The sequence below is a fragment of the Kogia breviceps genome, chromosome 4 (assembly GCF_026419965.1).
Source record: "Kogia breviceps isolate mKogBre1 chromosome 4, mKogBre1 haplotype 1, whole genome shotgun sequence".
NCBI lineage: Eukaryota > Metazoa > Chordata > Mammalia > Artiodactyla > Physeteridae > Kogia > Kogia breviceps.
In genome coordinates, this window is record NC_081313.1 from 85659564 (window position 1) to 85671642 (window position 12079).

The following is a 12079-nucleotide window of genomic DNA, read 5'->3' on the forward strand; positions in this document are numbered from 1 at the left end:
GTACTAGTCAGTACAATAGATAAGAAATGAATAAATGCATACAGATTGTGCAGAAGAAATAAACATTGTCGACTTTCCAACAACATGATCACCTATTTAGAAAGTCCTAAAGAATCAGAAAAACTACTGTAACTTAGAAGTTCATTTAGGAAAGTTGCAGGATTCACAGTCAATATGCAAAGATTAGTCATATTTCCATTTCTAGAAATGAATACTTGGAAATTGAAATTTTAACAGAAGGAGCATTTATAATAGCATCAAAAACACAAAGTACTTAGGGATGAATGTAATGAAATATGAATATAACCTGTACATTGAAGACTATAAAATATTGCTCAGAAATATTATAGAGGACCCAAATAAATGGAGAGAAATATTATGCTCATAGATCAGACACGATGAAATCTCAATCGAAATCCCAGCAGGCTCTTTTCTATAAAATTGACAAACTGCTTCTAAAATTTTTATGAAAAGACAGAGGATCTCAGAGACCCAAACAACTTTGGAAAGGAACAAAGATAGATGATTCATACTATCTGTTATCCAGACTTACAGTAAAGCCACAAAAATTTAGAGTGTACTATTGTATAAGGATGAACAAATAGATCACTGGAATAGATTAGGGAGTCCAGAAATAGATGAACACATATATGGTCAATTGATTTTTCAAAAAAGTCCCGAGGTAATTCATTGGGTAAAAGATGGTTTTTTCAATGAATTATACTAGAACAATTAGATATGCATATACAAACAAACAAAAATGTGAACTTCTAACTTCTAACATTTCTAACTGAAATCCAAAATTAACACAAAGTGAATCATAAACCTAAATGTAAGCACCTGTATACAGAGTGTACAGAACTTGTGTATAGGTGTATAGAACTTTTGAAAAAAAATAAGAAATTCTTTATGATCTTGAATTAGGCATAAATTTCTTAAATAAGTTGCAATAAGAATAAAATGATAAATTTGCCTTTAGTACAATAAAAATGTTTTCTGAAATACACTCAGGAAAATAAAAAGGCAAGCCACTGGAAGAAAATATTTGCACTATATATGCATATGTATATGATAAAGGACATGCATCTAGGCTATATAAAGACCTTTTATAATTCCACAGTAATAAAAGCAACCAGATAAGACATATTTACTGAGCAAAAGATTTCAATAAATGTGTCACAAAATAAGATATAGATATAGGAGTGGCAGATAAGCATGAAGAAGGTGCTCAACATCACTTGGAAAGCAGAGGTTTGAGCAAGGCCCAGACCTCCTCAGGCACAGCTGCAGACACTTTTCATGGAATATTTCCAGTCTCCATCTTAAGCAGGAAAAGAATGGCTAAAAGAAAGGAGTTATTTGGACTTTGTCCTCTAACAAAGAGCTAAGATATAAGAAAAAATTAAAAGATAAATATAGTAAATTTAAAAAAATACAGTTTGTGATAAAATATCACATTTAAATAATTTCAACCTTGTGCTTTCTCTAACATGTTGAAAAGATTTTAAAGGAAAACTAAATTTAAATTTTCTATAGCTCTGTAAATATCACTTTGAGATAGTTTGCTCAATTTAAAGAAAACACTAGGGGAAAGCTTACCATATTTCTTATAAATAAAGTTTTGTTTTCATTAATTAAATTATTTCACATTTTGATAAAGTTCATGTAAAAAAACTATGTATGTAGTTTAGTTAATAAATGTGTATTCCCATAAACCAACAATGTCAAGATTCCAAATTATTGTCAATTACAGTTCAGGTTCTTCTACCCCTACACTGTTTCCCAGGTTAATTGGCTCCAGCAACCTGTGATTCCCTGTATTGGCTATCTGTCTCCTCAATTTTGGGGGCAGAGGTTTGCCCTCATTTACAGATATAAGAAGAGTTTTTGATATTTCAGTCTGTTCAGCTCTTTACTTGTTTTTGGGGTGGAGTGATGCACTCTGAGCTCCTTACATGCAGAACCATGAATGTTCAGTAAAATTAAATGATTATTTCCAGATGATACAATTATCTGTACAACTCCATATGTGGGACTTCTCTGGTGGTGCAGTGGTTAAGGATCTGCCTGCCAATGCAGGGGACACGAGTTCCATCCCTGGTCTGGGAAGATTCCCACATGCCATGGAGCAACTAAGCCCACGCACCACAACTACTGAGCCCGTGTGCTGCAACCACTGAAGCCCGTGCACCTAAAGCCCATGCTCTGCAACAAGAGAAGCCACCGCAATGAGAAGCCTATGCACCTCAATGAAGACCCAATATAGCCATAAGGAAATAAATTTATTTTTAAAAACTCTATATGTTTAATAAGAGATTACATCAGTTTTGAATAGAACATAATCCATTTCAGATTTTTATAAATGAGTATGTCTTAACTAAGAAGTAATATTCTTGAAATTTAAAAAAATATATAAACTTGACTACACTAAAATGAATAATTTTGTTTATCTAAAAGAACTATAAGTAAAGTCAAGAAAATTAGTAGTACAGTGCTGGAAGAATATAGCTGAAACATATAAAACCAATAAGGAATTTATATCTAGAATATAAGAAAGAAAATCTAAAAGAATATAACAGAAAAGAAGGTGTAGATTAGACTGGTGCTTAAGACTAATGTTATAATGCTATTAAATGATATAAATTAGAATAAGGTGATTCCATTGATATCATGTGTTAGTTATTTATGAGAATGGTAATAGTTGTTTTACTTTAAATTATGGAATTAATATTAGAAACAGAGGAAAGATATTCAAGGTAGTTGAAAATTTAAATATTGCACTTCTCCATGTGTCCACATTTTATATAAGCTGTGCAAAACAATATAATAGTACTATCTAAATCATGGGTTTCTTTTGGTGTTTGAGATAAATTTTTAAAAGAGCTTTAACATTCATGTCCGTTACAAAAATAAGAATCTAGAAATTCCCCATGAATCCCAGAAACCACAAGTGATTTATCTGTAAATATTAGGATAACTATAGTACCCTCTTCCTGAGATTCTGGTGAGAATTAATGATATAATACATGTTAAGCACTGGTAATAGCACTGACACAATAAGAACTTACTTGGTATTATTTAGTGAAACTTTTTTTTTTTTTTTGGTTGCACCAGGTCTTAGTTGTGGCTCGAGGGCCCCTTAGTTGTAGCTTGTGGCATGTATGTGGGACCTAGTTCCCTGACCAGGGCTCGAACCCGTGTCCCCTGCATTGGCAGGTGGACTCTGAACCCCTGTGCCACCAGGGAAGTCCCTATTTAGTGAAACTTTTAAATATGACTTATAAATCATTATAATTTCTGAGAAATCATGAAGAATAGGTGAGGTATTTCATGTCAGAATGTGGGTTAACATTGTGATTTTTAAGAGAAAAAGATAAATTTGGTAAATATATACCAATGAATCTGATGCTGATATACACACCAAATTATGGAAAGATTTATGGACTCTATATAATTGATATTATAAAAGTTATATAACTGTCAAATTTCACATCTCTAGGTTTTCATTAGCCTATAAAAGGCATGACACAGTTTTGTTTTTTTGAGTACAGAGTAGTGGTTCAAATGCAGCCTTTGCAGTCAGACCATGCAGATTCCAGACCTTGCTCCACTGCTTTCTAAAAACATTACCTCTAGTAACAATAAATCTATCAGTCCCTCAGTTTCATCATCTGTAATGTGAAAGCAATAAAGGTACCTACTAAATTTTCTGGTGAGATTTAAAACAGTGCCTGGCATATAAGTACCCAGTAAGTATTAGCTTTTACTGTTACTTTTCAGAATTATGAAATATTTTGATAAAGTTCCTCTAGATTTCTCTAGATGGACTAGATGTGGTACTCACTTTTTAAATTTTAGTATTACTAATTCCAATCTTTGGCTTCTAATTAATTGCCCGTTACTCTCACCTAGAGCTCTTATTTTCCTTCTCACTTTTCTTCCTATCCATTTTTAAACCCTTAAAAAAATATATATTGATATATATATTTAAATATGTGTATGTATATATATGTATATATAGAGAACAGATCTTCAAAAACCTAGTTTTAAACAGGTGGTCAGAAAAAGTGGACAGATTTGAATTTGAAGACACTTTTAATTTCATTCATTATCCACATAAATTTATAATTAGATCAAAACTGTAATTATTGTAGAATCACTGAACTTCAGAGTCTTAAATACTATTTGGAAACCTGTCTTTATGAAATCCAAATACAATTCTACAATATATGATTTAAATTTCAGGGTGTTTCATCCTAGCATACCACTGAAAAAACTTACCTTTGAAGAAAGGGGTAATAACCTAGCTTCAAGCTGTTGAGGCTCTTACTGGGCTGCTTCTATGAATAGTTTCTAATATGTAAAATAATGATGTAAATTATCATACAACCTGGATAATTTGGAGCCTGGGAAAACTAATGTAAACTGGGCCAGTTGTGAGGAAAGTGGGAGGTATGCTAACTCTTCTATGGTGCATTGAACACTAACAACAACTAGTAGTTTATTAAAAGCCCTCTGCTTTCAGTTCTATCCATAAAATTATTATAGCCTCCCAAATAAATACTTTTATATTTTCCTCACTATTATATTTACCTATCGGCAGCCTGCTGAGTGTCTAAATCAAGAACTTTCTCTCAGAAGCAAATCAAAATTGCTATGTGTGAATTTTTAATTTTCCAGTTCTAAAGCTTAGAAGAATCAATAAGCATACAATCAATTTTAATTTAAATTGAAACCCACTGCTGTATTTACTGCAGATGGTCTTTCAGGGAACTGAATCTAATATAATTTCTTCACTTATCTAATCGTATTGAAGGGATGTTTTGGCCAACCTGTTACAAGGAGAATATGTAATGAAATAGGAAGAGATGATGTTATGTTTTATGATTTTTCATATTGTTCTGTTACTCTTCGATTGTGAGAAGTAGTGAGTCATTTGGATTAAACATGTCAGAGTATATAATGACTGCTGATAGTAATACAAGTAAAACCTGACATTGTGGTTCTGAATAAAAATTCAGGCAGGGTTGTTACAGAGACACACACATGTACTGCACTGTCAAACTCTTGGATATAATTAGACACATAACTCACAAAGTCTAATGTGAAGGTTCCCTCCTCCCTTCAGAGTTACGTGATTCAGCTGTTCTATCCCCAGGCTTTAACAAACTGTTTCAATAGGAAATCAGGAAAAAAAAATCTATCCTTTTTTACTTATTTGATTTAGGTTTGTCCTAGAGCCTTTCAGGAATAAAGTACTATACCCGGGGATTAAAGAGGGGACTGATCCCAAAACTTAAAAAGTCTTAAAACTTTCCTAATGGAATAAATGAGTAACCTATCATTTAGGAAAAACTGATAGAAATGATAGATGAGAGATAAATGATAGATAGTTGATAGATAAGTTGATTGATTGATTGATAGATAGGGATAGACCTAGAATAAAAAATGTTGGTTCTCAGTGCTTACCATAAGTGCTTACTAGACATGTAGTAAAATTGAAAATGCATAGCTCAACGAGCTAAATATAAAATCACAGAATCAATTGTTTCCTTCTTTCCTCTTCCTCCTTCCTCCTCCTCTTTCCTTCCTCCACAAATTATTTAACCTATAAATTTGATTATTTTCTCACTAGGACTAACCAGTGATACATTGAAATGGTTTTCTATAAACAAAGTTGTATGCATAAAATAATGCAAACATACAAGAGCAAAATTCTATGAAAATGTTTAACTTATTTGAAAAATAAACCTTAATTTTAAAAATAGAGATATTGGGTTTTAATTTACAATAGGCAGAGCTCTTTAGCTACATATTGACCCAGATATTAGATGGACTTTTATCTTACTTTTTAAAAAAATAACTTGGGCCACTGAACACAAGCATGATTTAGGATTGTGTATAGAGTCATCCCAGGGGTTACTATTCCATCTCTGAAACTCAACCAGAATTTTCTGGTATTCCCCTCTAACTCTGCCATGGTTTAAATGTTCCTTGTCAGAGTTCTTTCTTAGCAAAGACCTAAGGAAACCCAGTGTAGGGGAATTAAGTTCCACAGAGTCTGGAGGCCAGACCTAGACAGGGCACTAAGGAACAAGAGGGTGTTTGGGAAGAGAAAGATAATCAGGGAAGGCTGGGATGGTTGAGAGATTTATGTGTGGTTTTTTTTTTTTTTTTTTTTTTTGTGGTACGCGGGCCTCTCACTGTTGTGGCCTCTCCCGTTGCGGAGCACAGGCTCCGGACGCGCAGGCTCAGCGGCCATGGCTCACGGGCCCAGCCGCTCCGCGGCATGTGGGATCTTCCCGGACCGGGGCACGAACCCGTGTCCCCTGCATCGGCAGGCGGATTCTCAACCACTGCGCCACCAGGGAAGCCCTGTGTGTTTTGAATAGTTACAATAAGTATATTGTATCGTGGGTGCACTTTATCTTGTTTTTGATACATCTCTCTGAATGTTTTATTTTCAGGTACGGCTTGTTTTAAGAAAAGTATTTAGGGAAATCCTCTCACTCTATTCCATTCTCCAAGTACGACTAGAGAACAGGGTTTCTAGGTGGGGTAGAGTTGAGAAGTGAAAGCTGGGGAATTTTTTTCCTTTTTTTCCCAGAAAGGATGCGAGGTGAGAGAAAATAGATGTTTTAAATCAGCCTCTGTTATATTACTTTTGTAGATACTTCTGAAAAATTGATTTGTATAGCAGACAAGTACTACTTTCTTTTTCCCCCTCTATGCTCTATGGTGAGGAGGATGCAAGAATAGGAAGGTGCACTAAATGGGCTTCTGAATAAATGTTAAAGCATCGATGAAGCTCCAAATAACTGAATTTTAAAAGTCCAGAAAAAAGAGTACATACTATATGATATTATTAGATGACATTTCCTAAAATTTTAATTTAACATATACTGTCAGAAAGCAGATCTGTGGTTTCCTGTGACAGGAAAGAGTGTTAGGGAAGGTGAGAAGGAGGGATTACAAGGGGACAGGATAAACTTTGGGTGATGATGATTAAGTTAATTACAGTGATTGTTCTGTCAATTTCACAGACACACATGTATCAAAACTAATCAAATTGTACACTTTAAATATGTATGTTTATTGTAGGTCAATTTTATCTCAGTTAAGCTATTAAAATGAAATTAGATAAGGAATTGAAAACAATTAGAATGGTATTAGAAACAGTTTTAACAAAAACATTGTAAGCCTACTTTTGAGATGTATGAAACAACCCAAACCAGAAAACAAAATTAATGCTCTTCTGTTAGTAAATATTGTTCCCAGATTTTTCATGCCATTTTCACAGCATCCCCAAGATTTTGCTTCTCATATTATCATCAAAATACAGGTTATTTGAAGCCAAGATAATACTGTTATGAATACAGTGTTTATAACTGCTTTTCAATGCCTATGTTCCATGTTAACACTTTAATGGCTGATTTAAACTAGTTTAAATTTCTTACATAAAATGATTAATTGCAGATCTCTTATTAATCTAGGATTTTGCCTTTACTTCTCTAACTATTTAGTCTGCAAAATATACTCATACAGAACACCTTTTTATCATTTGACTTTTCCTAACCAGATCTGAAAACTATTTATAACTGGATTATCAGTCAATTTATAGTAACTTGAAAAATAAAAGTGACGTTGAGCAGAAAATCAACATTGCCTCAGTGTTATTTCAAATTGGGCTATTACGTAAAGTTTCCTTCCACTGTTGTGTGTTTGCTTTCTTATATAAGGTTTCTGAAGTACTGTTTTCAAACGTATGCAATATGTTTTTCAACATATGCTATATCAGAAAGACATTTTAAAGTCAAATCAACAACTCATCCAAATATATAAACTTTTCATAGGAGTGTGTGTGTACTTTAGAATTTTAAACTCTTAGAGGATTTTTAATTAATGAGTAATGGCCGTTACTGTCCTTCCCAAGGTTCCCATCATGCCTAAAGGAGCATTCAAATAATATTTGCCAACTAAAGATTAGCACTTGCTATCTGCCTCTACAAGGATTAAGTCACAAGCAACTGCAGCTGCCAACCTTCAACACACCCTGAAAAAAGTTCAGGGTGGAGATCAGGAATGAGGCACTTTGTGCTCTGGGAGAAACTATCAGAATAGGCCTTCAAACAGATATTCTCAGGAGATTTTACGAGCCCAAATTTTTGCATTTTCTCATATCTAGAAAAGCACTAAAGTCATTAACGGTGACATCTGCTCCTCATGACTAGCCTCAAGCCTCTGCCAAAATGTGTGCTTGACTGCACATACCCCCTTCACTAAAATCATATATAATACTGACCTCTCCTCCTACCTCTTTGGAGCTGGTACCTCATAGCTATCTGAGATGCTGTCTCCCAGGCTATACTCTTCATTTTGCCCCAAAGAAAACTTAACTCACAACTCTCACATTGTGCAGTTTTTTAGTTGACATGCTCTAAAAAATATGAAAGGTAATGGCTTAGAAACTTAGGACCTATTAGAATCAAATGCCCCATCACTTAGAGTGGTTTGGTCCCCTGACCAGCAACATTGGCATTACCTGGAAACTTATTAAAAGTGCAAATTTTGGACTCTACCCCGGACGCCTTAACTCAAAATTTCTGTGCTTTAACCAGCCATTCAGGTGATCCTGATTTGCAGTTTGAAAATCATTCCCTAGAGGAACACCTCCACTGTCAACAGAAATATTTTTGAGAAAAACAGACCAGTAAATGGTAGCAATCTGTGAAAATTATTAATACTGATTCAGTGGAGAACACATACCCACATATGTGCACATTCACACACACACATACACACACACACAAAACACAGATCTTCACAATTACTGAATATCAAGTAAGAATTTTTAAATTTTTGTTGCCATGGCGAGGGTCAATTAGTTTCTTATCCACAATTTAAAACTAATCATTTTTTGTTTCACATTTTTGTAGATTAAACTTGAATACAAATCTCTAGGCAGCAATTCCAAGACCTCAGTCTAAAAGAATTCATCTCACTGGGAAGATACCTAAGCAATACAAAGTTTGTCTCAGTTGAAATACATACACACACACACACACACACACACACACACACACACACAAAAAAAACCTAACCAAACAACAACAAAAAACCTCTCAGACTTCTACCCCTTCAAATTTTGACAGTTCCTTTTCAACAAAGCATGGTAAAAATGCATAAAATGAAGGTGAAACAATTGAAACTCACATCAGAATAGTTCAGCATGTTGCAGAGACAGAAAATGCTACAAGCTCCCAGCTGGGAAAACCTGTAATTGCAACCAGCCAGAACACTGATATAGAGATAGCAAAATTACTAACAAGGGAAAAAGAAAATTTAGGAGACAAATAGAGGAAGCATTTTCCTATGTATGATGAGAACCCTAGTAAATATGACAAAGTGCTCGTCAAGAGCAGAATGTTGAACTGGCGTGAAGAAAATGTAAAATTGATTACTACAATGACAAGTCACATAAAATGCCATAATAACAGCACAGGAACTCATTTCAAATAAAAGTGAAATAAAAACACTCTTCCAAATTAAGGGGGAAAATGTGAGCAAAACTAAACTTCTTGCTTTGGGCAATTCTGTAACCATTGTCAAAAACAATCAAGACTAATGGTAACATTATCATAACACAAGAATACATATGGCTCTAGGGATTTCTTCAATATATACATCTATAGCCCCAGCTCCTGTAACATCAGAGAAACAGCAATCTAGGAGCTAATAGCCATTACAGTAGAATACAAACAAAGCTATGTGATAAATGCATTTCTAAGCCAAGAAGAATCTCTTCCTCTATTCAGACATACAAAAATACAGGGAGGCAGACATATACTTCAGTTAACGCATTCAGGATTGCAACACTATGTATATTGATGTTAACTCAAAAATTTATTCACTATTCATTATTAATGAATTTTCATTCTAAATTCAGAGAATTAAAGGGGTCAGGAAGACTCTAGATCTCAGTTGCAACAGTTATCCCAGAAAGGTGTTCAGCTGCAAAATAAAAATGGCAAGGGCTATCAGCGATTGCTAAATAAATTAATGTCTGGTGAGACTGAAGACTCCTACTGTCTGTGGAAGTGCTTCCTGCTTCCTCTAACCAGTCATATTCTATCGGACAAGATATCCTATGTTAGAGGGCAGCTTTGGTACTGATTATTAGCAATGGATGTATAAAGCATTTTCCAAGTTACTAACAATAGATGCATAGAATAACACTGACCTGTATCACGTAGGATAGTCCTCATTGGTATAGGTGCTCCTGGCCTTCAAAATTCCCTATAGTCCCCAAACCAACAAACTGGGCACCAGCCAAGAAGTGAATAAGCAGAACTGTGTGGGATCCTGGCAGCCCTGCAGAGAGAAGGTCTCTGTGAATTAAATGGTGCTCTCTGCTCTCGTATCTTTTACACTGGTATTCATGCTGCCCTTTGCCCACATTTCTCCCTCACTCATAGAGCTTGGTTTTGTTTTGTTTTGGAGAAGCTATTTTGTCTACCTTCCACAAGCATAATAGTCCACCACAATGGATAGGCTTGTTGATATTTAAAGTTACAAAATTCTAAATACAGTCTTATACATAGGCAATTAGAAATTGCGAGGGCGCAAAAAATTGTCCTGTTATTGCTCATTATATGCCATTTTTTATCATTTAACTTCTTTTTTTTTTTTAGCATGACCAGGTGTTTACTCTTCAAGTGAATTATTTTCACATTTAAGTATTCAGAATTCTTCCTCACCTTCATACAATCCATGTGATCTAAAAACCTCTGTGGTCAAAAAATAAAATAAAAATAAATAAAAACCCATTTTGGGGACAAAAAACATAAGATAAAAATACAAAGTAAAATTCCTCTTCAAAATAATTTTATTAAAACAAAAAATATATTTATAATAAAGTGTTCTACGATTAAATACATTTAAATTTCTCACTGCTACTTTTGACTATCTCTAAGATGAAGATATTTAGGTATTTTAGAAGATAACCTGGATGCCACAGACTTTTTTCCCCCCAGCGCTCAATGGCTTTTTTGTTTTTCAGATTGTTGTCTCCTTCCGTATATCACCATTTCCTCAAACATACAGGAAGTAAGATATATATGAAAAGCCAGGGCTATACTCTGTTTTCTCTCTTTTATAGTTCCTTACCTTCAGAAGAGCTCAGTTCTTTGCCTTCTGACATTCACATGGATAATGTGAAATAGCATGAAAAAACATTGACCAGCTTAAACTGATTTTGCCTCTTTAAATAGCTTGTTGATTAGTCAAATTGAAATAGCACCAGCTTAAACTGGTTTGCTTCCTTAAATTGGCTGCTGATTAAACAAACTTTGAGATATCTTATAGAGACAGTACTGCACATGTGCACGTCAGGAATCCATGTCTCCAAGGTAATCCTGGGACCAAGAATCTTCATAACTCAGAAGAGAAATGTTGCTGCTGGAGCCCTTTGTAAAATGAGAAGTCTTTCAATAAGGAAAATCTGCCTTCCAGCAGCATGTGTAGCTTATACGGACTGATTCAAGACCAACCAATCAGTTCCAAGTTTGAAATTTCCCTAACTCCTTACATTTGCCTTGAAACATGAAGCACAGAGACAGATTTGAGTTCTTCCTCCTATCTCTTTGCCAGTCAACCTCTCAATAAAGCTCTTTCTTCTCTCAAAAGCCAGTGCCATTGTATTGGCTGCTATGCACATCAGGCAGTGAGCCCTTGCTCCATAATAATAGTACCAATGTTTTAGAATACTTTTCTTTAGTTTCTTTCATACATCCTGACACTGTATTGCAATGATCTATGTGACCCTCTTCCATCCACTTTAAGTGCTTTATATATTGTAAACTCCTGGGCCCCAAAGGAAGATCCTATAAAATAATAATGATAGCAGACCACTGGAGTCAAGCAGGGAATCTAGACCCAATTATGTCAAACATAACCAGTGTTCACTTCAGGAAGTTCAAAGTGTGTGAGTCTCAGTTGCCTATCCATAGACTAGCATTAATAATACCAATTTGTGAGGATTAGAGATCCTTCATTCCAGACAAAGAAAACAGAATGCATT

At 34.6% G+C, this 12079-nt stretch overlaps 1 long non-coding RNA gene across 1 annotated transcript in view; it reads right to left on the reverse strand.

Moving 5' to 3' along the window:
* Window positions 1–12079, reverse strand: part of LOC136794037 (uncharacterized) — a 178458-nt gene that overhangs the window by 52629 nt on the left and 113750 nt on the right. The window contains exon 3 of the long non-coding RNA XR_010840206.1: window positions 10241–10371. This is a non-coding gene — a long non-coding RNA (uncharacterized lncRNA). The remainder of the gene's footprint in view (window positions 1–10240; window positions 10372–12079) is intronic.